The sequence below is a fragment of the Procambarus clarkii genome, chromosome 1 (genome assembly GCF_040958095.1).
Source record: "Procambarus clarkii isolate CNS0578487 chromosome 1, FALCON_Pclarkii_2.0, whole genome shotgun sequence".
Classification (NCBI taxonomy): domain Eukaryota; kingdom Metazoa; phylum Arthropoda; class Malacostraca; order Decapoda; family Cambaridae; genus Procambarus; species Procambarus clarkii.
Window position 1 is genome coordinate 44363873 of NC_091150.1, and position 27212 is coordinate 44391084.

A 27212-nucleotide genomic window follows, 5' to 3' on the forward strand; every position below is an offset into this window, starting at 1 on the left:
GTAGAGGCGGGGGAGCTGCCAGTGGTGGGTGTACAGTAGAGGCGGGGGAGCTGCCAGTGGTGGGTGTACAGTAGAGTCGAGGGAGCTGCCAGTGGTGGTGAACAGTAGAGGCGAGGGAGCTACCAGTAGTGGTGTACAGTAGAGGCGGAGGAGCTGCCAGTGGTGGTGTACAGTAGAGGCGGGGGAGCTGCCAGTGGTGGGTGTACAGCAGGGGTGAGGGAGCTGCCAGTGGTAGTGTACAGCAGAGTCGAGGGAGCTGCCAGTGGTGGTGTACAGTAGAAGGAGGGGAGCTGCCAGTGGTGGTGTACAGTAGAGGCGGGGGAGCTGCCAGTGGTGGGTGTACAGTAGAGGCGGGGGAGCTGCCAATGGTGGTGTACAGTAGAGGCGGGGGAGCTGCCAGTGGTGGGTGTACAGCAGGGGTGAGGGAGCTGCCAGTGGTAGTGTACAGCAGAGTCGAGGGAGCTGCCAGTGGTGGTGTACAGTAGAAGGAGGGGAGCTGCCAGTGGTGGTGTACAGTAGAGGCGAGGGAGCTGCCAGTGGTGGGTGTACAGAAGAGGCCGGGGAGCTGCCAGTGGTGGGTGACCAGTAGAGGCGAGTGAGCTGCCAGTGGTGGTGTACAGTAGAGGCGAGGGAGCTGCTAGTGGTGGTGTACAGTAGAGGCGAGGGAGCTGCCAGTGGTGGTGTACAGTAGAGGCGAGGGAGCTGCCAGTGGTGGTGTACTGTAGAGGCGAGGGATCTGCCAGTGGTGGGTGTACAGTAGAGGCGAGGGAGCTGCCAGTGGTGGCCGGGTGTACAGTAGAGGCTAGGGAGCTGCCAGTGGTGGGTGTACAGTAGAGGCGGGGGAGCTGCTAGTGGTGGGTGTACAGTAGAGGCGAGGGAGCTGCCAGTGGTGGGTGTACAGTAGAGGCGGGGGAGCTGCCAGTGGTGGGTGTACAGTAGAGGCGGGGGAGCTGCCAGTGGTGGGTGTACAGTAGAGGCGGGGGAGCTGCCAGTGGTGGGTGTACAGTAGAGGCGGGGGAGCTGCCAGTGGTGGTGTACAGTAGAGTCGAGGGAGCTGCCAGTGGTGGGTGTACAGCAGGGGTGAGGGAGCTGCCAGTGGTGGTGTACAGCAGAGTCGAGGGAGCTGCCAGTGGTGGTGAACAGTAGAGGCAGGGGAGCTACCAGTGGTGGTGTACAGTAGAGGCGGAGGAGCTGCCAGTGGTGGGTGTACGGTAGAGGCGGGGGAGATGCCAGTGGTGGGTGTACAGTAAAGGCGGGGGAGCTGCCAGTGGTGGTGTACAGTAGAGTCGAGGGAGCTGCCAGTGGTGGGTGTACAGCAGGGGTGAGGGAGCTGCCAGTGGTAGTGTACAGCAGAGTCGAGGGAGCTGCCAGTGGTGGTGTACAGTAGAAGGAGGGGAGCTGCCAGTGGTGGTGTACAGTAGAGGCGAGGGAGCTGCCAGTGGTGGGTGTACAGAAGAGGCCGGGGAGCTGCCAGTGGTGGGTGACCAGTAGAGGCGAGTGAGCTGCCAGTGGTGGTGTACAGTAGAGGCGAGGGAGCTGCTAGTCGTGGTGTACAGTCGAGGCGAGGGAGCTGCCAGTGGTGGTGTACAGTAGAGGCGAGGGAGCTGCCAGTGGTGGTGTACTGTAGAGGCGAGGGAGCTGCCAGTGGTGGGTGTACAGTAGAGGCGAGGGAGCTGCCAGTGGTGGGTGTACAGTAGAGGCTAGGGAGCTGCCAGTGGTGGGTTTACAGTAGAGGCGGGGGAGCTGCTAGTGGTGGGTGTACAGTAGAGGCGAGGGAGCTGCCAGTGGTGGGTGTACAGTAGAGGCGAGGGAGCTGCCAGTGGTGGGTGTACAGTATTGGCGAGGGAGCTGCCAGTGGTGGGTGTACAGTAGAGGCTAGGGAGCTGCCAGTGGTGGGTGTATAGTAGAGGCGAGGGAGCTGCCAGTGGTGGGTGTACAGTAGAGGCGAGGGAGCTGCCAGTGGTGGGTGTATAGTAGAGGCTAGGGAGCTGCCAGTGGTGGGTGTACAGTAGAGGCCAGGGAGCTGCCAGTGGTGGGTGTACAGTAGAGGCTAGGGAGCTGCCAGTGGTGGGTGTACAGTAGAGGCTAGGGAGCTGCCAGTGGTGGGTGTACAGTAGAGGCGAGGGAGCTGCCAGTGGTGGGTGTACAGTAGAGGCTAGGGAGCTGCCAGTGGTGGGTGTATAGTAGAGGCGAGGGAGCTGCCAGTGGTGGGTGTATAGTAGAGGCGAGGGAGCTGCCAGTGGTGGGTGTACAGTAGAGGCTAGGGAGCTGCCAGTGGTGGGTGTATAGTAGAGGCGAGGGAGCTGCCAGTGGTGGGTGTATAGTAGAGGCGAGGGAGCTGCCAGTGGTGGGTGTATAGTAGAGGCGAGGGAGCTGCCAGTGGTGGGTGTACAGTAGAGGCGAGGGAGCTGCTAGTGGTGGTGTACAGTAGAGGCGAGGGAGCTGCCAGTGGTGGGTGTACAGTAGAGGCGAGGGAGCTGCTAGTGGTGGTGTACAGTAGAGGCGAGGGAGCTGCTAGTGGTGGTGTACAGTAGAGGCGAGGGAGCTGCTAGTGGTGGTGTACAGTAGAGGCGAGGGAGCTGCCAGTGCTGGTGTACAGTAGAGGCGAGGGAGCTGCCAGTGGTGGTGTACAGTAGAGGCGAGGGAGCTGCCACCAGCCTCCCATATCATCTAAGGTTTACCTCCGGGATATACATATGAGGCAGCGGCTCTTGCTATAAAACTCTGCATCTCATAACCCTGGTTCGAGGCCCTTAATTTTTAGTATCTATGAGGGGCTCACATGGAGGTAACTAGGGAGGGCTCTCACATGAAGGTAACTAGGAGGACTCTCACATGAAGGTAACTAGGAGGGCTCTCACATGAAGGTAACTAGGGAGGGCTCTCACATGGAGGTAACTAGGGAGGGCTCTCACATGAAGGTAACTAGGAGGACTCTCACATGAAGGTAACTAGGAGGGCTCTCACATGAAGGTAACTAGGGAGGGCTCTCACATGAAGGTAACTAGGGAGGACTCTCACATGAAGGTAACTAGGGAGGACTCTCAGATGAAGGTAACTAGGGAGGGCTCTCACATGAAGGTAACTAGGGAGGGCTCTCACATGAAGGTAACTAGGGAGGACTCTCACATGAAGGTAACTAGGGAGGACTCTCAGATGAAGGTAACTAGGGAGGGCTCTCACATGAAGGTAACTAGGGAGGGCTCTCACATGAAGGTAACTAGGGAGGACTCTCACATGAAGGTAACTAGGGAGGGCTCTCACATGAAGGTAACTAGGGAGGGCTCTCACATGAAGGTAACTAGGGAGGGCTCTCACATGAAGGTAACTAGGGAGGACTCTCACATGAAGGTAACTAGGGAGGACTCTCAGATGAAGGTAACTAGGGAGGGCTCTCACATGAAGGTAACTAGGGAGGGCTCTCACATGAAGGTAACTAGGGAGGACTCTCACATGAAGGTAACTAGGGAGGGCTCTCACATGAAGGTAACTAGGGAGGGCTCTCACATGAAGGTAACTAGGGAGGACTCTCACATGAAGGTAACTAGGGAGGGCTCTCACATGAAGGTAACTAGGGAGGGCTCTCACATGAAGGTAACTAGGGAGGGCTCTCACATGAAGGTAACTAGGGAGGGCTCTCACATGAAGGTAACTAGGAGGGCTCTCACATGAAGGTAACTAGGGAGGGCTCTCACATGAAGGTAACTAGGAGGACTCTCACATGAAGGTAACTAGGGAGGGCTCTCACATGGAGGTAACTAGGGAGGGCTCTCACATGAAGGTAACTAGGAGGACTCTCACATGAAGGTAACTAGGGAGGGCTCTCACATGAAGGTAACTAGGGAGGGCTCTCACATGAAGGTAACTAGGGAGGGCTCACATGAAGGTAACTAGGGAGGACTCTCACATGAAGGTAACTAGGAGGACTCTCACATGAAGGTAACTAGGGAGGACTCTCACATGAAGGTAACTAGGGAGGGCTCTCACATGGAGGTAACTAGGGAGGACTCTCACATCAAGGTAACTAGGGAGGACTCTCACATGAAGGTAACTAGGAGGGCTCTCACATGAAGGTAACTAGGGAGGGCTCTCACATGAAGGTAACTAGGAGGGCTCTCACATGGAGGTAACTAGGGAGGGCTCTCACATGGAGGTAACTAGGGAGGGCTCTCACATGAAGGTAACTAGGGAGGGCTCTCACATGAAGGTAACTAGGGAGGACTCTCACATGAAGGTAACTAGGACGACTCTCACATGAAGGTAACTAGGACGACTCTCACATGGAGGTAACTAGGGAGGACTCTCACATGGAGGTAACTAGGGAGGACTCTCACATGAAGGTAACTAGGGAGGACTCTCACATGAAGGTAACTAGGAGGGCTCTCACATGAAGGTAACTAGGGAGGGCTCTCACATGAAGGTAACTAGGAGGGCTCTCACATGGAGGTAACTAGGGAGGGCTCTCACATGGAGGTAACTAGGGAGGACTCTCACATGAAGGTAACTAGGACGACTCTCACATGAAGGTAACTAGGGAGGACTCTCACATGAAGGTAACTAGGACGACTCTCACATGAAGGTGTTAAGTCTACTTCACTGTATCGCAACACTCAAGAAAATTAACTCCGTTTAAATTCCTAACTATATTAATTTCGTCTCCGTTTGGCTATTTATAGAGCTGTCTCTGTCCATATCAGCGGAAAAATAGCAAGTGTTAATATATAGAATAATAATTTTAGCCAGTGGTGGGAGGTAAAACATTTTCTGGGTAACATTGGAAAACATGAACGTTTTCGATCTTCAGTCTTGGTATATATATATATATATATATATATATATATATATATATATATATATATATATATATATATATATATATATATATATATATATGTCATCACATGCAGTTACGAGCTTCACAAAGTAAGCAGCGGGTAAAGCGTCTGTTATTAGGGTGTAGAGGCCACAAAATATATGCTAAATACCTGACACTCCTTTCAACTCCTTTCACACGGTGTATATAACCATACACATCGTGTTTATATATATATATTTGCCTAAAAATACAGAACATACAAGTTAAATTCCTTATTACAGACATGAGCAAATATTTCTAGAACAGTGATTTCCAACCTCTTCACCTCTCAGGACGCCTTATATATACAAACAAATTTCCTTGAAATTTCCACAAAATTTCCTTGGGGGGGGGGGGTGGAAGGGTTGTTTGATAGACCCGTCTACTCAACAAGTCGATTGTATTAACTATTAAGAAACTCGCTTTACCGGTTTCGTCTCTCAGTTTAAAGAGATACAAGTGAGTATGCAGTTAAATAAATGCCAGTGTTAGAAAACTCTCTCGCTTAATGAGGTTGTTGAAGCAGCGTAGTTGACACTATGCTTCGAAATTCAGGCACAGTGCCAGACCGTGCCAAGTGTAGTTCATCTTTAATATCCAGTGTCTGTATTTTGACTTCATATAAATCAGATGAGTGAGTGCCAGCTCCCAAATAAATATATGTAGTGGAGGGAGTGGCCATAAATATGTCAGTGCTTTGGACGTCAGTTCAGGAGGCTTCATTAACAAGCAAATGTTTTTACATATTGTGTATCTACATGGAATGTTTTGCTAATCCTCTTGTTATTGGCATCAGGAACACGAAATTAATCCCCCCCCCCACAACGGTTCTTCAAACCTCACAAGTTCTAAATGAAAATGTTTCTTCACACCGAACTGCCGGGGTTCGAACCCCGGGTCTAGGTTCATATTCATGGCTTCCTCGTTATCTTCAACTTTATAAACAATAAACAAAATAATAAATAGATTTTAATGACAAAAATAATACAGAATTGTAATGTGGCTATGGCACGGTAGTTACTGACCCACTCCCTCTCCTGGAGTGGGCTGACCCACTCCCTCTCGTGGAGTGGGCTGACCCACTCCCTCTCCTGGAGTGGGCTGACCCACTCCCTCTCCTGGAGTGGGCTGACCCACTCCCTTTCCTGGAGTGGGCTGACCCACTCCCTCTCGTGGAGTGGGCTGACCCACTCCCTCTCGTGGAGTGGGCTGACCCACTCCCTCTCCTGGAGTGGGCTGACCCACTCCCTCTCCTGGAGTGGGCTGACCCACTCCCTCTTGTGGAGTGGGCTGACCCACTCCCTCTCGTGGAGTGGGCTGACCCACTCCCTCTCGTGGAGTGGGCTGACCCACTCCCTCTCCTGGAGTGGGCTGACCCATTCCCTCTTGTGGAGTGGGCTGACCCACTCCCTCTCCTGGAGTGGGCTGACCCACTCCCTCTCCTGGAGTGGGCTGACCCACTCCCTTTCCTGGAGTGGGCTGACCCACTCCCTCTCGTGGAGTGGGCTGACCCACTCCCTCTCGTGGAGTGGGCTGACCCACTCCCTCTCCTGGAGTGGGCTGACCCACTCCCTCTCCTGAAGTGGGCTGACCCACTCCCTCTCCTGGAGTGGGCTGACCCACTCCCTCTCCTGGAGTGGGCTGACCCACTCCCTCTCCTGGAGTGGGCTGACCCACTCCCTCTTGTTGAGTGGGCTGACCCACTCCCTCTCGTGGAGTGGGCTGACCCACTCCCTCTCGTGGAGTGGGCTGACCCACTCCCTCTCCTGGAGTGGGCTGACCCACTCCCTCTTGTGGAGTGGGCTGACCCACTCCCTCTCCTGGAGTGGGCTGACCCACTCCCTCTTGTGGAGTGGGCTGACCCACTCCCTCTCGTGGAGTGGGCTGACCCACTCCCTCTCGTGGAGTGGGCTGACCCACTCCCTCTCCTGGAGTGGGCGACCCACTCCCTCTTGTGGAGTGGGCTGACCCACTCCCTCTCCTGGAGTGGGCTGACCCACTCCCTCTCATGGAGTGGGCTGACCCACTCCCTTTCCTGGAGTGGGCTGACCCACTCCCTCTCGTGGAGTGGGCTGACCCACTCCCTCTCGTGGAGTGGGCTGACCCACTCCCTCTCCTGGAGTGGGCTGACCCACTCCCTCTCCTGGAGTGGGCTGACCCACTCCCTCTCCTGGAGTGGGCTGACCCACTCCCTCTCCTGGAGTGGGCTGACCCACTCCCTCTCCTGGAGTGGGCTGACCCACTCCCTCTTGTGGAGTGGGCTGACCCACTCCCTCTCGTGGAGTGGGCTGACCCACTCCCTCTCCTGGAGTGGGCTGACCCACTCCCTCTTGTGGAGTGGGCTGACCCACTCCCTCTCCTGGAGTGGGCTGACCCACTCCCTCTCCTGGAGTGGGCTGACCCACTCCCTTTCCTGGAGTGGGCTGACCCACTCCCTCTCGTGGAGTGGGCTGACCCACTCCCTCTCGTGGAGTGGGCTGACCCACTCCCTCTTGTGGAGTGGGCTGACCCACTCCTTCTCCTGGAGTGGGCTGACCCACTCCCTCTCTTGCAGTGGGCTAACCCACACCCTCTCCTGGAGTGGGCTGACCCACTCCCTCTCCTGGAGTGGGCTGACCCACTCCCTCTTGTGGAGTGGGCTGACCCACTCCCTCTCCTGGAGTGGGCTGACCCACTCCCTCTCCTGGAGTGGGCTGACCCACTCCCTCTCCTGGAGTGGGCTGACCCACTCCCTCTCTTGCAGTGGGCTAACCCACACCCTCTCCTGGAGTGGGCTGACCCACTCCCTCTCCTGGAGTGGGCTGACCCACTCCCTCTTGTGGAGTGGGCTGACCCACTCCCTCTCGTGGAGTGGGCTGACCCACTCCCTCTCGTGGAGTGGGCTGACCCACTCCCTCTCGTGGAGTGGGCTGACCCACTCCCTCTCGTGGAGTGGGCTGACCCACTCCCTCTCGTGGAGTGGGTAAACATTCCACTGGAGGAATATTAATGGGCTATGGAATGTTAACCCACTCCTTCCCTTGCAGGGAGTGGGTTAACATGTGTGATGAGTTCACATATGTGAACATCTTACAAGGGCAGGTGTTCACGGGCACTGTCTCCACACAAGGGCAGGTGTTCACGGGCACTGTCTCCACACAAGGGCAGGTGTTCACGGGCACTGTCTCCACACAAGGGCAGGTGTTCACGGGCACTGTCACCACACAAGGGCAGGTGTTCACGGGCACTGTCTCCACACAAGGGCAGGTGTTCACGGGCACTGTCTCCACACAAGGGCAGGTGTTCACGGGCACTGTCTCCACACAAGGGCAGGTGTTCACGGGCACTGTCACCACACAAGGGCAGGTGTTCACGGGCACTGTCTCCACACAAGGGCAGGTGTTCACGGGCACTGTCTCCACACAAGGGCAGGTGTTCACGGGCACTGTCACCACACAAGGGCAGGTGTTCATGTGTGAGGCCCCGGGACCCTCGTAGGTGCAGTAGTACTCCAGGTTGCAATCTTTTGACCATGCCGTGACGCTGTCGACTAGAGCGCGTCTGGAGAACACTCAACCCATCGGTTCAAACCCTCATCAGTACTACCTCTGTGGACCCCAGTAGTACCTCTGTGGACCCCAGTACTACCTCTGTGGACCCCAGTACTACCTCTGTGGACCCCAGTACTACCTCTGTGGACCCCAGTAGTACCTCTGTGGACCCCAGTACTACCTCTGTGGACCCCAGTACTACCTCTGTGGACCCCAGTACTACCTCTGTGGAGTACTAGGTGCAGTAGTACTCCAGGTTGCAATCTTTTGACCATGCCGTGACGCTGTCGACTAGAGCGCGTCTGGAGAACACTCAACCCATCGGTTCAAACCCTCATCAGTACTACCTCTGTGGACCCCAGTAGTACCTCTGTGGACCCCAGTACTACCTCTGTGGACCCCAGTACTACCTCTGTGGACCCCAGTACTACCTCTGTGGACCCCAGTAGTACCTCTGTGGACCCCAGTACTACCTCTGTGGACCCCAGTACTACCTCTGTGGACCCCAGTACTACCTCTGTGGACCCCAGTACTACCTCTGTGGACCCCAGTACTACCTCTGTGGACCCCAGTACTACCTCTGTGGACCCCAGTAGTACCCCTGTGGACCCCAGTACTACCTCTGTGGACCCCAGTAGTACCTCTGTGGACCCCAGTAGTACCCCTATGGACCCCAGTACTACCCCTGTGAACCCCAGTACTACCCCTGTGGACCCCAGTACTCCCTGCTTGCAGAAGAAGCAACACAGCATCAAGACATAAGCAGGTTGCAAGCAGAAATAACTAAATATTTAAATCTCCGCTGTTTACTCTAAGCAAACTTGTGTGTGTATTTAGAATTAGAATCTGGCGTTAAGATTTTAGAAGCAGGTTCCAATTAGGCCTCGGTGGCGGAGCATGTGAAGGCCTATACACCTATACAACTCCCAAATATACAATTAAAATACACCGAGACGAGTATTTCCTTATTAACAATAACTCTATTACATGAAATGTGGTTCAGACACTAAGAATAATGAAAAAAAAAATTGATTGAATAATAATAGCATAATAAACTAAAGATTCATAATACAATAGTGCATGAGTAACAATTAATGAATAATATTTACATATTGTGTGTGAATAATAATCACAAATAGTGAATGAGTAACAATAAAAATAGTAATAATAATATAAAATATATAGAAAAACTTACTACAATGCCGTAGTACTCACCTAGTAAAGGTATATATATATATATATATATATATATATATATATATATATATATATATATATATATATATATATATATATATATATATATATATATATATATATATTCGTATATTTTGGTAGCAGTCTTTCTTGTAAACATATGTTGTTAAATATGACCGAAAAGTAAGATTAATAATTCTAACACGAATTTTCTCAATATTTCTTATGTTTCTTTTTACTGTCGATGGTAATTGAAAAATCAATTCTCCAAAATTCATTTTTATTTCTAGTCTGACGCGATGCTTGAACGCGTTTCGTAATGACTTATTACATTTTCAAAGACTTTAGTTTACACACACATACAACTGTAACCTGAAAACACTAAACAGAGTTTTATTTATGCTAACACTAAACAGCTTGTCTTATATATTCGCGCTTGGGTGAGGTGATATGTTGGAACAGCTTTGGATGAGGTGAACAAACTTTTGACCAACACAAGACAGAACACGGAACAATGGGTATTAATTGGATAAATGAGAGGGAAGAATGGAAGTAACTCCAAAGGGCCTATTGGCCCATACTTCCTCTTGATGCTTCTATATTGGTACGGAGTCTTGAAGTGGGTAGAATATAGTTGTGCATTAATTGGCTGTTGATTGAGATCACAAATAAGCAACCCAGCCACTTGGGCTGGACGGTAGAGCGACGGTCTCGCCTCATGCAATTCGGCGTTCAATCCCCGACCGTCCAAGTGGTTGGGCACCATTCCTTTCCCTCCGTCCGATCCCAAATCCTTATCCTGACCCCTTCCAAGTGCTCTAAAGTTGTAATGGCTTGGCGCTTTCCCCTGATAATTCCACAAAATAAGCAGGTTCACCTGCTAGTCTATTGACCCGACTGATCCACCCGACTATTGACCCGACTGATCCACCTTCACCTGACACCTGCCTCCTACACTATGCTCAACTCTATTATTCATTTCCGATTTCGGGAGTTCAAAGTTCACATTACACTGGCCGTGACCTTTTGACCTCTAACATAACTCACAGTGTGCTAGCAGCATAGGTCTTATAACTGCTTATGCTATGATAGCAGCGAGTATTAAACTCTTGGCCGTTTACACTAAACTTCTAGTTCATGATACACTAACTAGTGGTAGTAGTAGTAGTAGACATCCATCAATATCATGAGACTATGAAGTTGCGCTCTGGTTGTCGGTCTGGAGTGGCCTCTCCAGGGCGCAAAGCCAGGGTAGGTTGATATGGGGGAGAAGCTGTCACCCATGCAGCAGGTCCCCCCCTCTCCACAGCGTCGAAAGTCTCTAACGGAAATTCAATACGATTGGTTCCAGCGCCGTCGCAGGAACTGTCAGGACAAGGTTGAAGACAACAACGAACTGCCCCCAGGGGCTCCAGCTCCGGAGTTGACCTCGAGGTTGGTAAAAGAAGACACAGGGACTCCAACCCGGAGACCGCCGTGGTCGGGGCTGGAGAAGAACCACCCCAGCAAGGGCAAGAACGACCCCAGCCTCCTGAAGCAGAGCCTGGGGGCCGCACGAGCCCCAGGAGGTGGACGTCCCGGTCTCGCACCTACGGGTTCCTGACGGAGATCGTCACAGTCCTCCTTCACCCGAGGCCGGCCTCCTTCATGACCCACCAGATGGAAGAGTAACAATTATTAATTACAACAATTATTATTATAATTATTATTATTTAAAAAAAATATGATTAATTAGAAATTATTACCCTTCCATCTGCCGGGTCATGAAGGAAGGCCTCGCGTGAACTAACTAGTATTGGACAAAGTGCACTAGTAATGCCCATAGTATCATACTAAACTAGTAATGTCTGTATTATAATAGAAAAGATCATAGTAGACTAGTAAAGCTTTTATACTAGTAATGACCACAGTACACTAGTAATGACCCCAGTATACTAGTAATGGCCACAGTACACTAGTAATGGCTACAGTACACTAGTAATGGCCACAGTATACTAGTAATAACCACTGTATGCTAGTAATGACCACAATATACTAGTAATGACCGTAGTATACTAGTAATGACCCCAGTACACTAGTAATGGCCACAGTACACTAGTAATAACCACTGTATGCTAGTAATAACCACAATATACTAGTAATGACCGTAGTATACTAGTAATGACCACAGTACACTAGTAATGACCACAGTACACTAGTAATGACCACAATATACTAGTATTGACCGTAGTATACTAGTAATGACCCCAGTACACTAGTAATGGTCCGAATTACTATTATCATATACACATTGGATGATGTGTATATGAGACTTCGAGGCCCCAGTAGGAATGAGCGACCACAGTGTACTGACGTTTGAGTATCTGGTCGAAGAAGGGCTACAGTACCCGAGAAAGAGAGCTGAAAGCAAAAGGCTAGCAATCCGTAAGGGAAATTACGAGGAGATAAGAAAATTCCTAACGGATATAACATAGGATTCAGAGCTCAGGGGAAAGACGTTCCAAGACATGATGGAATACATCACGCAGAAGTGTAAGGAGGCAGCAGAAAAGTTTATCCCGGCCCGAAAGTTAAAAAATGTAATGCATATGAGAAACCCATGGTTTAATCAGAGATGTAGGGTAGCTAAGCAACAAAGTAAAAGAGCATGGAACAACTATAGAAATAACAGGACACTTGAGAGCAGAAAAGCTTACCAGAGAGCCAGGAATGAATACGTCAGGGTGAGAAGAGAGGCAGAAGGACAATATGAAAACGACATAGCAAGAAAGGCTAAGACCCAACCCAAATTGCTGCACAGCCACACCAGGAGAAAGACAACAGTAAAGGAACAGGTAATGAAAATGATGATAGGGGCAGACAGATTCGATACGCACGACAAAGAAGTGTGCGAGGAACTCAATATGAAATTCCAGGAAGTCTTCACATTAGAGCAAGGAGAAGTTCCAGAGATAAGAGAAGGAATAATTAACCAGGCACCACTAGAGGAATTTGAGATTACCAGTGGTGATGTAAGGAAGCTTTTGCTAGAGTTGGATGTGACAAAGGCTATAGGCCCGGATGAAATATCACGATGAATACTAATGGAAAGAGCAGAAGCACTGTGCCTGCCACTCTCCATGGTGTATAAAAAGTCACTGGTAACAGGTGAACTGCCAGAAATTTGGAAGGCGGCAAACGTAGTCCCGATATTCAAGAAGGGGGATACACAGGAGGTACTGAACTACAGGCCAGTGTCCCTAACCTGCATACCATGCAAGCTGATGGAGAAAATTGTACGAAAAAAGCTAGTCGAACACATGGAGCGAAGGAACTTTGTGTTACAACACCAACATGGTTTCAGGGATGGCAAGTCATGCCTCACAGGATTAATTGAATTCTACGATCAAGCAACAATAACCAGGCAGGAAAGAGAGAGGGTGGGCAGACTGCATATTATGGATTGCCAGAAAGCCTTTGACACAGTGCCACACCAGAGACTAGTGCGAAAGCTGGAGATGCAGGCAGGAGTGAAAGGGAAGGTACTCCATTGGATTAGGGAGTACCTAAGTAACAGAAGGCAGCGAGTCACTGTGAGGGGGGTGAGGTCTCAGACTGGCGAGACGTCACCAGTGGGGTCACGCAGGGTTCAGTCCTTGGACCCCATACTGTTTCTTATATATGTAAATGATCTTACAGATAGAATAGAATCATTCCTCTCATTGTTTGCTGATTATGCAAAAATTATGAGGATTATGACGGAGGAAGACAGTATGAGACTACAAGATGACCTAGACAGACTGCATGAATGGTCCAACAAATTACTACGAAAGTTCAACCCGAGTAAATGTAAGGTAGTGAAACTAGGCAGTGGAAACAGGAGGCCAGACACAGGATATAAAATGGGAAATGAAGTCCTTCATGAAGCGGACAGAGAGAAGGATCTAGGAGTTGATATCACACCAAACCTGTCTCCTGAAGACCAGATCAAGAGAATAACATCGGCGGCGTATGCGAGGCTGGCTAACATCAGAACTGCCTTCAGGAACCTGTGTAAGGAATTATTCAGAACCTTGTATACCAGTTATGTAAGACCAATCCTGTAGTATGCGGTCCCAGCATGGAGCCCGTACCTGGTCAAGCACAAAGCGAAACTTGAAAAAGTTCATAGATATGCAATTAGACTAGTCCCAGAACTAAGAGGCATGGGTTACGAAGAAAGGCTGCGAGAAATGCACCTCACGACACTAGAGGACAGAAGATTAAGGGGAGACATGATCACTACCTACAAAATTTTTAGAGGAATTGACAGGGTAGATAAAGATAAACTGTTTAACACGGGTGGTACGCGAACAAGGAGACACAGGTGGAAACTGAGTACCCAAATGAACCACAGGGACGTTAGAAAGAACCTTTTCAGTGTCAGAGTAGTTAACAGATGGAATGCATTAGGTAGTGATGTGGTGGAGGCTGACTCCATACACAGTTTCAAATGTAGATATGATAGAGCCCAGTAGGCTCAGGAATCTGTACACCAGTTGATTGACAGCTGAGAGGCGGGATCAAAGAGCCAGAGCTCAACCCCCGCAAGCACAATTAGGTCAGTACAATTAGGTGAGTACATTGCATTGTGTATATTGCACTAGTAATGACCACGGTTACTTGGGCTAGTGTTTGTACAGTTGGGCTAGTGATTGGACAGCTTGAGCTAGTGCTCTGACAGCTTGAGCTAGTGTTCGGACAGCTTGAGCTAGTGCTCTGACAGCTTGAGCTAGTGTTCGGACAGCTTGAGCTAGTGTTCGGACAGCTTGAGCTAGTGTTTGGACAGCTTGAGCTAATGCTCGGACAGCTTGAGCTAGTGTTTGGACAGCTTGAGCTAGTGTTCGGACTGCTTGGGTCACCTGTGAATTTACATTAGAAAAACATGAATTACTTTTACTTTTCTTTATATATGCAGCAGCTCACTGACTCTTAATAACTGGGATTAACCTGACCCACAGTCTTAGTGACTGACTGCTGGCGTCACCCGTGTTGTTGGGCGCTTAGACTCGCATTACTACTGAAGTCGCTAGCGCGTGATTAGAGAAAACGGAGAACTCTCCTTGCTCTCATGTCTTAAACTGGTTATTTGTAAAACAATTACGCTTGTAACTGAACCTAACTCCTGTTTGCCTAAAACAACCTTTTTTTTTTTTAAGGTGAGAAATGTGTACTAATGATATTGTAAGAGAACCATGGTGCCCAATAACACATGTGACGTTCCCGACACTTGTGTCTTCAGGAGTGTCCTCGTAGGCCTGATGTGTCACGCACCTGTGTCTCCTCCAGCGACTCTGGCAGCATTCTTGACTTACTCAATTTTAATTTTAATTTCCATTTTAAGTTAATAGTGGAATTATTTATTCCATATAATAAACGAGGACCTAGACGGAGACCTGAACATAGAATAGAACACAGAGACAGACAGACTTACATGTAGACAGACTTTAGGTCTGACATGAATCAGCAGACTTACAGTCAAGAAAGCTTCGACAGTTGAACATATTTCAGCTGAACATTAACGCCTAAACTGCGCAGCTAATCAAAGCACTGTTACCGAGGGGCGCGGCAAAAAAATATAAGAAATCAAATTGGACTACAGACAGTGATTGGAGACCAGCAGGAAATAACAGATCCTGATTGGAGACCAGCAGGAAATAACAGAGAGTGATGGGAGAACAGCAGGAAATAACAGATCCTTATTGGAGAACAGCAGGAAATAACAGATCCTGATTGGATAACAGCAGGAAATAAGAACTAACAATTGCAAAACAGCAGAAAATAACAGATAGCGACTGAGCAGCTGGAAATCATAGATAACGATTGGCGAACAGGGAGGGATTCACGCATAACGATTGGAACACAAGAGTAAATCACAGATAACATTTAGAGAACGGCAAGGGTTAATAACACTGAACAAGTTATCTCGACAACAGAACACCTGTTCTTATACACCTCAAGACCTCAATATTTACCCCCTTTAAGAGCGCTGACTCGACTGGGGAAAAACTTGGAGTGTGGGTCCAGGAGAGTGTTGGTTCACCTGGGAATATAAATATTTGCCTCGGGGAAGTGTTGGTTTTCCTGGGGAAAAAATGTTGCCCGCGGAGCGTGTTTCCTGGCGTGGAAATGACAATATTCATTCATGCTCCTCCCTGGAGCCCCCCCCCCCCCCCCCCTCTCTCTCTCTCTCTCTCTCTCTCTCTCTCTCTCTCTCTCTCTCTCTCTCTCTCTCTCTCTCTCTCTCTCTCTCTCTCTCTCTCTCTCTGTCCACACTCCGGGAGTTTCTCTCACTAAAAGTCTCCCCAATGACAGTAGTAGACTGCTAGACCGCTCATCAAGTAATTTTTGTTTTGGAAAAATTCCTCTGTGCGGTCTTAAGGAATTCTTATGGAGAAAAATACTCGCTTTTGTCTTTAGACATTCTTCTGGAGAAAAGTACTCAATCTACGAGACTCTAGCCTGATCATGTCCCCCCCTCCCCCCTCCCCCGTTACTATCTGGCTGATAGAACTTATTTTGTCAGCCGCACCAGCATCTTCATCGCCACCACGGACCCTGACGCCATATTGTCAAGCATCAACATCAGGAGCCCGGCTCTGACTACAGTCAAAGTTACTGTCATCAATGACGATGACAACCTACGACCTTCCCTGAAGGTGACCTTCAGCTACAGCAGCGACCCAAGCAGTGGACAGCGACTTCAGATGCCTTGACATTCAGTCACCCCGAACACCATCTAGAAAGAACGCTACACCAATGCTATAAGTGTTATAAGTACGACCACTACACCAGAAACTGTGAACTCTCCGAGGAAAAATGTAGCATCGGCACTGACAATCATCACCATAAGGCCTGCCAGTCGACCATGTAACTGGCCATCAACTGTGGAGGAACACATACCGCCGTCTCCTAGGACTGCCCAACAAGAACTGAAGAAATTCAGAAATCGGCACCGTCGGTTAGGTTGGCGAGCTTCAACATTCAGGCCACGACGTTCCCACCGGTACTCAACTCCTCTGCTACGACGACGTCCGCACCAGTCTAGCCGCCCCCACTGGGGGCCCAGCACAAAGGCGATGGCAGCCCATCCCACCAATCAACGAATCAGTATCCCAGCCACAACTACTCTGGTCCCGGTACTGATTCACCTTGCAAAGACGCTGGCAGGAACAGACATCGCAAAATATGTGAAGATACTCAACAGACTGCTCGCTGCAAACGGTCTACCCAAGATGTCGGTCCCGGCGGACCTACTCCAGACTCCACAAGCAACCTCTGCACAATAAGTCCAGACCTCAATGCAAACTGCATCCATAGCAAGAATGACGAACAACAAAGTTCGTTGCTGGCAGCACCAGCAACTACGACAGCACCCCTGGTAACGACACTAACAACCCCCATAGCGAACTACCTCAGCAAACCTCACCTCATCGAACATGGCCCAGCAATGACCAGTTGCAGCCCCATCCCCAGCTACCGATACGCAATCAAGAACAAAGAAACAACACAAGGATCTTGACATCTCCCTCATCGAATCAGACGATGGGAGAAAATCCCTGCCTTGGCATCGTCGTCAACACGGATGGGTTCAGTGGTAACTCCATCACTGGCAGGGTTTTATCCACCCATAATGGGCTTAACATTGTGATAATTGACAGGTCGCACCAAATGAAATAATTATCTCTCTCACCTCCCTCCACTCTCACTTCTACTCTCACTACCTCTCTCACCCCACAGCTCCCACCACGCCGATATCTTCCCCCCTCACACCTCCCTACTCCCCCTGCATCTCACTACCTCACTTCCTCCCTTCCTCCCATTTTCACGTAATATCAGATATATTTACCACGAGTAATAATAATAATAAATTATTCAATAAGCGCTCTTTGCATTCTTATTCAGAGGCCTAGGGGGGGATAGAAGCATTATGGGCATGTTCTCCACATGTTCTCTGTGTTCTTCATGTGCTCTTACATGTTTTCTGTATTTCTTTATACCAAATGTACAATTGTTTCAGTTACATCTTTTCTTACTCGTGTCTTGTTCTCAGAATGTTCACAGCATATTCTTAGTCAGTTCAATTTATGTTCTCTGTGTTCTTCAATTGCTCTTACATATTCTCTGTTTATTTTAGAACAAAAATGTGCAAATTTCTCTGTTACATCTTTATTCAGTAACTAGTTCATTATTATGTATGAACAAGCCACATTTTATGTTTTATGTATCATCAAATAAGATTAGGGAAAACTTTCATAGCATAGCACATTTATTTACTTACAAATATATTTATCTATTTACAAATTATTCACTTTTATTTAAAATTATTTAGTTATTTTACGACTTGTTTAATCATTTAAAAATAATTTTTTTTACTTACAGATTTTATCAGCAAAAATGTTTCTCTTTTTATATATACTTATTAGTAAATCTCTTAATGCATTTTTCTTATCAACGTAATAATTCTAGCTGCCACTGCTCTCAACTAAAGATATTCTTCATGCTTCTGAAAAAATTGTCTACGGAATCGTCTTTACATCCTTTTTGAACTAAGGATTCTCTTCATTCAGTGATCAAATAGTCAAGGGGGATCTTTCTTCATAATATTTCTAATTGAAAGTTACTCTCTGAGATATCTTTATGCATCAAAGGATACTCTACGAGCTATCATGGATATTCTCCAAGACACACTCCATGACTTCTATACGTAAGAAAGATACACTCAGACATCAATGATTATCTCAAAGACATCAAGATACTCTCCGAGACATCTTTGTGTATCAATTGTATGCTCCGAGAGATCTTCATGCATTAAAAAGGCACGCTCCGTAATGTATTTATGTAACAAGGATCGTCTCAGAGACATCGAGCATATTCTCTAAGACACCTTTATTCATCAAAGGATGTTCATCAAGTTAACTTCGTGCATTAAAAGAAACTTTGTAAGACATCAGTAATACGTTCCGAGATAATTTAATATAACAGTGGTACTCTTAGCGGCATCTTTATGTAACAATGATAGCATCTTTGTGAATTAAAGGAGGCTCTCCAAAACATTCGTGTATCTCAAGGTTACTTCCCAGGACATCTTAACGCCTTTAAGGACACTTTCCAGGATGCTAAGACATTACTTCCTACAATTTGAGACAATCTTTCATAACACATCTTAATTAAGAATGCATTTCCTTCAACAGTCAAGGGGTAAGTTTTTCAAGTCATATGTAACATTTACTATTCTAAATCAATTATTCTAGGGTATCTTTCTGTAACATATTTAAATGACCATTTCTGTTAAACTTACTAAGACATGTCTTTATATAATCACAAACAACTTTTAAGTATTATATTAAACTAAACATGCATAACTTTTTGTAATAGTTTTCATGACTTATGTACTAATAAACAAATTTTACTTCATGTAAAATTAATGAAATATCTAACTTTTGTTTAATATCAGTTTCACTAAGACATTTGAGTCAAAACTTGTTAATAACATTTACTTTTTTACACATCTCTATTATGTCACTCATGAAAATACCTCATTTATCTCACTCTTTGTAACTTATTTATATTTTCTTATTTATGTAATTTCCATTAAGCAGTATTTTTTTCTCTGTCATATATATTATTAAGACAAATGTTTCCAAAGACATTTCTTGTAATTTAACTTGTTTATACAATAACTTTCCGTAACTTAACTTTATGTTATATCTTGGACAAAACTTACCTTAATTCAAAAGAACTAATTAGACAAAACTTGTTAAAAGCATTTACTATATCATTTATGTCAACTCTCACAAAATACTGCTCTTTAAGTAACTACTACAACTTTTCATAACAAACTTAGATTTCTGTTTATTAGTGATTCTGGTTTAAAATGTGTTCTCTCGCCCACTTTATCTTAAAATTACTCTCTGATCAACAATGCATTAGTCTACCTAACCTGACTTACCTGAGCTAACCTAACCTAACCCAACTTACTTACCCTCACCTACTAAACTCAACTTACCTAACCTCAACTACCTAACCCAATTTACCTATCATCACCTACTTAACCTAACTTACATAACTTACCTACCTGACATAACTTCCCTTACCTAACCTAACATTACCCACTCAACATAACTTATGAAACCTAACTTAACAAAACCTTCATAACCCAACCTAACCTACCTAACCCCAATTTATATATCCTAACCAAACCTACCTAACCCAACTAACCTAACCTCACCCACCTAACTCACATAACTTATTTAAAGCAGCATCGTATTCTCTCTCTGAAGCATCAACTCTTCATTTATATATATACCGAGACAACACTCTCACTTTCAGTTACAAACCAACGCTTTTATATTACTTTCATGAACTTATGCGAATTTGCACAACTCTGGCACAACACATTCACACTTACACAAACTTGCAAATACACATACACCTGCTTAAATACAAACATGCACATATGTGTGCAAACATGTACAATTACACCCACAAATTGATACACACTTACACACTTTTTACAAAACTTACCCAATTACTCAGTTCACTAACTTACACACTTGCTTAAACACTTGCACACAAATATTCATTTCACTACACATACAAACACTTCTTTATATACAAAACATGTACAGACATACTCAAAACACTAATAAATGCAGACTTGCATGTTCATTCATACACACATTCACTTTCAGTTCATTAACTTACTCGCTTTCTCGAACTTTCACATGTTCTCTTGAATATACAAATTCTCTCAAACTTGCACAAATTACATAAACTTAGAGAAACATGCAAATACTTTCATACAAATCATGTACTAACACTGACCACATGCACTCTTAGACAAACTAGCTCAACTCTCACAGTCACTTAAGACACTTTTACATAAATACTAATTTCAGAACATTACACAAATGCACATTAAACTATTTCACCCGTCTTGTCTTAACCTGAGCCATTCTTATTACCCTTTCCCTCTGTTAGTTCTGCTTCCATCCCAACCCTAACCTAACCCAACCAACCCTCACCTATTCCAACCAACCTTAACCTATCGCAACTAACTCTAACCTAACCTTAATCTCATATATTTTTACTTGTACCCTATCCATCCACATTTTATGCACATCTTAACCTGACACCCCCCCCCCCACCTAACCTTATTTTATATATCCTCATGCTTTTCAAATAATATATAGAAATGTGTATTAACGACATTTAATCTTTACATATATTCTTCATACATTTAACAGGCTATGTCTTCACATTCATCACTTTTATGTTTATGTTTTTCATCAATCAAAGCATTAAAGTTACACATCTTGTCAGTTGTATATTCATGTTTATCAATCAGTCTTATATTTTCATTTGTTAAATTTTGAGACGATTTTGTTAAAGTTGAGTGTTTATACATTTTCAATGGATATATGTTAAAGTTGGGTGTTTAAACATTTCAAGGGATAATTGATAAAAATAGGTGTTTAAGCATTTCAAGGGATAATTCCTAAAACGGGTATTTAAGCATTTTTAGAAGATTTTCTTAAAGATGGGTGTTTTCAGCACTTTGAACATTTTTACTTAAAGTTCATCAAGTCTCTCATAAGTTGTATAATCTCTCACATTTTATAAAAGTTCTGGATGATAAATTTGTATTTAGTACACATTTGTTCTTTAAGAAATATATCTTTCTAATATTTAGTTTTGGGATTTATATTACATTGTCCTTTAAATAATTAGCTTTGTCTTGGATATAATTTGTTCTTATTCTTTGTCCTTTAACATAACCATTTTCAGTTCTTCGTGTATCAACTGAAACAATTGTACATTTGGTATAAAGAAATACAGAAAACATGTAAGAGCATGCGAAGAACACAGAGAACATGTGGAGAACATGCCCATAATACAACTACCAAAGGCCTCTGAGTAAGAATGCAAAGAGCGTTTATTGAATAATTTATTATTATTATTACACGTGGTAAATATCTCTGAAATTACGTGAAAAGGAGAGGAAGTGAGGTAGTGAGATGCAGGGGAAGTAGGGAGATGTGACGGGGAAGATATCAGCGTGGTGGGAGCTGTGGGGTGAGAGAGGTAGTGAGAGAGGTAGGGAGAGTGGAGGGAGGTGAGAGAGATAATTATTTCATTTGGTGCGACCTGTCAATTATCACAATGTTAAGCCCATTATGGGTGGATAAAAGCCTCCTGACACTAATCCTACACACGCGAGTATTTTTATACATACACACGCCGGCTCGTAAACCCTACTGAGGGTGTGGATATGACTCATGTTTACCTACATTGATATGTATGTAGTTTAATCTGGGAAACAAGTTTATCGGATAAACACAACTGACAAGGAATAATGATAAGGTCAGATGTTCCGAAATAACTGTTTTAGTGAACATTGAACTAAAGTGGAAGACAAGAGCTGGAGCTCGAGAACTACATTGATCCATTTTACTACGTTGGAAATAACAATGTTTGAATTCTTACGAAAATTGAACTGTTAAAAATGAAGTTAAAAGAGACAACTAAGGCTGAGGACTAGAGCTGGAGCTCGGTAACTAACTTTGTCTTCTTTACTATGTTTGATATAATTATCTCATAATCTTAAAAAAAATTGATCTGTTAACAATGAACTTACAAGAGAGAACTAAGGCGGAGGACAGAAGCTGGAGCCTGTGAACTAACTTTATCTCATTTATTACACCTGCAATAACTATATTTTAAATCTCGAAAAATTATATTGATAGTAGCAAAATACATCTATAAACGTTAAGAGGCAGGTCCAGGAACTATAGTTTGACATTATCAATTACTTCTCACACTTATATATATATCTGAAAACGGACACCCTCTGACTATAATTTTATTCTTAAACACGTGTAGCTTAGCGATGATATTTTTCTCCATAAGAATTCCCTAAGGAATTTTTAGAGGAATTTTAAAGGAAGGAGAGAGAGGGATTTTTAAAAAACAAAAAGTACTCGCTAAGCGGTCTAACCATCTACTGACAGTCATCAGTCCATTGACATTCACATATGGGACTAATAGAGCAAGAACCCGGCAATGTGATGTTATAGTGGCCAGAATACGCCTGGGATATAGACGTATCTGGCAGCTTTCTCAAAACCCAAATGTCGAGTACACAATGTGTCAACTTTGTGAAAGAGAAAACATGCACTCTCTTGAACATTATATTGTAGAATGTCCCATATTGACTGACTTTCGCCCTCCTGGGCTGAGGTATGCTGAACTCTGTAACTACTATATGAGTACTGGAACATTTGATGATATATTGGATTTGTACCCTAGATTAACCATGTAATGTAACTATATAACCTGAGCTTGTAAAAGCATCTTAATCACCTTCAGTGGTTAAGTTCTTAATTGCACACTAATTTCTCTGTCAGCTATCTCACCCTGTCAGAGTAAAAGAGACAAATATATGTGTACGTATGTGTGTGTATGTATGTATGTATGTATGTGTGTGTGGGTATATGTAGGTGTATAAAGTATAAAGCTGATCAGAATTACATTTTACCATTATAAATTCATATTAATGTTTTCATAAATCTGTATATCTATGTATTTACGTATGTAGCTTAGCCTAACATTTTAAAAGCACTACAATCACCTTCTGTGGTTGTTCAATATATCTCTGAACTGTATGTTTGACAAATCTCTCACCCTGTCCATGGAGGACAGAAGAAAATGAATATATTCTGGTTAGCATTGTAAATGTGAGGCCACGTCTGTGGTAGAAAATAATAATAATAATAATAATAAAAAGTCTCCCCATGACAGTCTCCCCATGACAGTCTCCCCATGACAGTCTCCCCAAGATAGTCTCCCTATGACAGTCTCCCCATGACAGTCTCCCCATGACAGTCTCCCCATGACAGTCTCCCCATGACAGTCTCCCCAAGATAGTCTCCCTATGACAGTCTCCCCATGACAGTCTCCCCATGACAGTCTCCCTATGACAGTCTCCCCATGACAGTCTCCCCAAGATAGTCTCCCTATGACAGTCTCCCTATCACAGACTCCCCATGACAGTCTCCCTATGACAGTCTCCCCATGACAGTCTCCACATGACAGTCTCCTCATGCAGGTATGTGGCATGCACTTAAATTCCCGGCTGACAGCTTACGTAGAGATCTGAATAGTTAATGTAGAATGTAAGTGTTTCAACCGTGGAGTGGGACTCAGCTTTACTATTAGTCCTTACTCAGTGGAGTGAGACTCACCTTTAATGAGTCCTTACTCAGTGGAGTGAGACTCACCTTTAATGAGTCCTTACTCAGTGAACTCGGAATCGGAAACATTGAAATGGAATTGTGTCATATTTAGTATGCCGTGTGTTGCTTTTACGTGCAACAGATGGCTCTGTTAAAAAAAAAAAGCACGTTTTTATCTGTCACAGGTGTGGCATCTTTAACTTGTACTCATGAAATGAACGGTATGGTAACCAACACAGCTCAATTCCAACGCAATGTCACACAAAATAATTAAATCAAAATGAAAATAAATAGAAATCTATGAAAATTCAGTTTATCAAAGAAATCGAAATTATTGAAATGCAATCGTAACATATTTAGAATAGTGTGTGTGTTGCTATTACGTGGAACAGATGGAGCTGTTTAAAAAAAAACACGGTTTTACCTGTCTCAGGTGTGGCATCTATATAGTAAGTATATAAAAACACGCACATATTCGAATGGAACGTTGTGTCAAAATTTCAAAGCAATCGATGAAGAACTTACAGAAATTAGAGTGTGTGTTGCTCTTACGTCCAACAAATGGCGCTGTTAAAAAAAAAAAAAGTGCTTTTTCCTGTCACAGGTGAGGCATGTATATAGTAGGTATATAAAAACACGCGCCTATTCGAATGCAACGTTGTGTCAAAATTTCAAAGTAATCGGTAAAGAGATATCAAAGATTTCCATCACATGAAAAACACCGTTTTTCAAAAAATCAGTTTTTTTTTCTCGTCACAGACGTGACATCTATATAGTATGTATATAAAAACCTGCTCGAATGCGAATGGAACGTTGTGTGAAACTTTCAAAGTAATCGGTCAAGAACTTTCGGAGATTAGCGATTTTGAACAAACGAACATTTCCATTTTTTTTAACAGACAACAGTGTCCCCGCCAGACCAAAACATCAGTAACTACTTTTACCATTGCATTAACTATTAACTGACTTACCATTCTCACTCTAAGAAGTTCATGTTGATATAATTATTAATGTTACTTGAAGCAGGAGCCCCGGACAGCGTGGTTCCCTCAGGGGCTAAGACTGCTTCACTCCTCCTCCAGGGACGCTGGTGGCGGTGACGGCGGTCAGGGGCTCCACGGCCAGGCTCCCCTGTGACGTTACCTCCCCTAATCCAGCTGACCCTGTCCTTCTAGTCCTCTGGTACAGGAACGCCTCCGTCACCCCTGTCTACAGGTACAGTTGTTCTGGTACAGGAATGTCTCCGTCACCCCTGTCTACAGGTACAGTTGTTCTTCTGGTACAGGAATGTCTCCGTCACCCCTGTCTACAGGTACAGTTGTTCATCTGGTACAGGAACGCCTCCGTCACCCCCTGTCTACAGGTACAGTTGTTCTTCTGGTACGGGAACGTCTCCGTCACCTCTGTCTACAGGTACAGTTGTTCATCTGGTACAGGAGCGCCTCCGTCACCCCTGTCTACAGGTACAGTTGTTCTTCTGGTACAGGAACGCTTCCGTCACTTCTGTCTACAGGTACAGTTGACCTCTTTTGTCCCTCTCTCTTTGACTGGAACAACGCACCGTTCTCCATCTGGAACAATGCATGGCTCTCCCATTGACTGGAACAATTCATCACTCTACTTTTGACCGGGCCGATACAGTGAACTTCCCCTGACAGAAAAAAATGCATCGTTTCTCTCTGATTGGAATAAGGCATCGCTCTTTGACTGGGAAAATGCGTCGCTATTCCTATGATTGGAACAATACATCGCTCTTCCTCTGATTGGAACAATACATCTTACTTTGAAACATTACATTGCAATCAATTTCACTGGAACAACTCATCGCTCTCTCTCTCTTGCTGAAACAATGCATCCCTCTCCCACTTTATGGAACAAAACCTCCCTCTTTATGGAACAATACATCACTCTACCTCCTTGTGGAACAGTACATTGGTCTTTCCCCCTGCCTGGAACAATGCATAGCTATTCCGCTGACATGAACACAGCTCCGCACTCCATCTGACTGGAACACAGGGCCACTCAGACCCCCTGGAACACGGGGACACTCACACCCCTGGAACACGGGGCCACTCACACCCCTGGAACACGGGGCCACTCACATCCCTGGAACACAGGGCCACTCACACCCCTGGAACACAGGGCCACTCACACCCCTGGAACACGGGGCCACTCACACCCCCTGGAACACGGGGACACTCACACCCCTGGAACACGGGGCCACTCACACCCCTGGAACACAGGGCCACTCACACCCCTGAAACACAGGGCCACTCACACCCCTGGAACACAGGGCCACTCACCCCCTGGAACACAGGGCCACTCACCCCCTGGAACACAGGGCCACTCACACCCCTGGAACACAGGGTCACTCACACCCCTGGAACACAGGGCCACTCACCCCCTGGAACACGGGGCCACTGTGTTCCCTGGAACACAGGGCCACTCACACCCCTGGAACACGGGGCCACTCACACCCCTGGAACACAGGGCCACTCACACCCCTGGAACACAGGGCCACTCACCCCCTGGAACACGGGGCCACTCACACCCCCTGGAACACAGGGCCACTGTGTTCCCTGGAACACAGGGCCACTCACACCCCTGGAACACAGGGCCACTCACACCCCTGGAACACGGGGCCACTCACACCCCCTGGAACACGGGGCCACTCACACCCCTGGAACACAGGGCCACTCACACCCCTGGAACACGGGGCCACTCACACCCCTGGAACACAGGGCCACTCACACCCCCCTGGAACACAGGGCCACTCACACCCCTGGAACACGGGGCCACTCACACCACCTGGAACACAAGGCCACTCACACCCCTGGAACACGGGGCCACTCACACACCTGGAACACAGGGCCACTCACGCCCCTGGAACACGGGGCCACTCACACCCCTGGAACACAGGGCCACTCACACCCCCTGGAACACAGGGCCACTCACACCCCTGGAACACAGGGCCACTCACACCCCTGGAACACGGGGCCACTCACACCACCTGGAACACAAGGCCACTCACACCACCTGGAACACAAGGCCACTCACACCCCCTGGAACACGGGGCCACTCACACCCCTGGAACACAGGGCCACTCACACCCCTGGAACACGGGGCCACTCACACCCCTGGAACACGGGGCCACTCACACCCCTGGAACACGGGGTCACTCACACCCCTGGAACACTGGGCCACTCACACCCCTGGAACACGAGGCCACTCACACCCCCTGGAACACGGGGCCACTCACACCCCTGGAACATGGGGCCACTCACACCCCCTGGAACACGGGGCCACTCACACCCCTGGAACACGGGGCCACACACACCCTCTGGAACACGGGGCCACTCACACCCCTGGAACACG

General features: G+C 46.4%; 1 long non-coding RNA gene across 1 annotated transcript in view; it reads left to right on the plus strand.

Moving 5' to 3' along the window:
* The window catches only part of LOC138351050 (uncharacterized), a 117171-nt gene that overhangs the window by 54195 nt on the left and 35764 nt on the right, over positions 1–27212 (plus strand). The window contains exon 2 of the long non-coding RNA XR_011222350.1: positions 24920–25052. This is a non-coding gene — a long non-coding RNA (uncharacterized lncRNA). The remainder of the gene's footprint in view (positions 1–24919; positions 25053–27212) is intronic.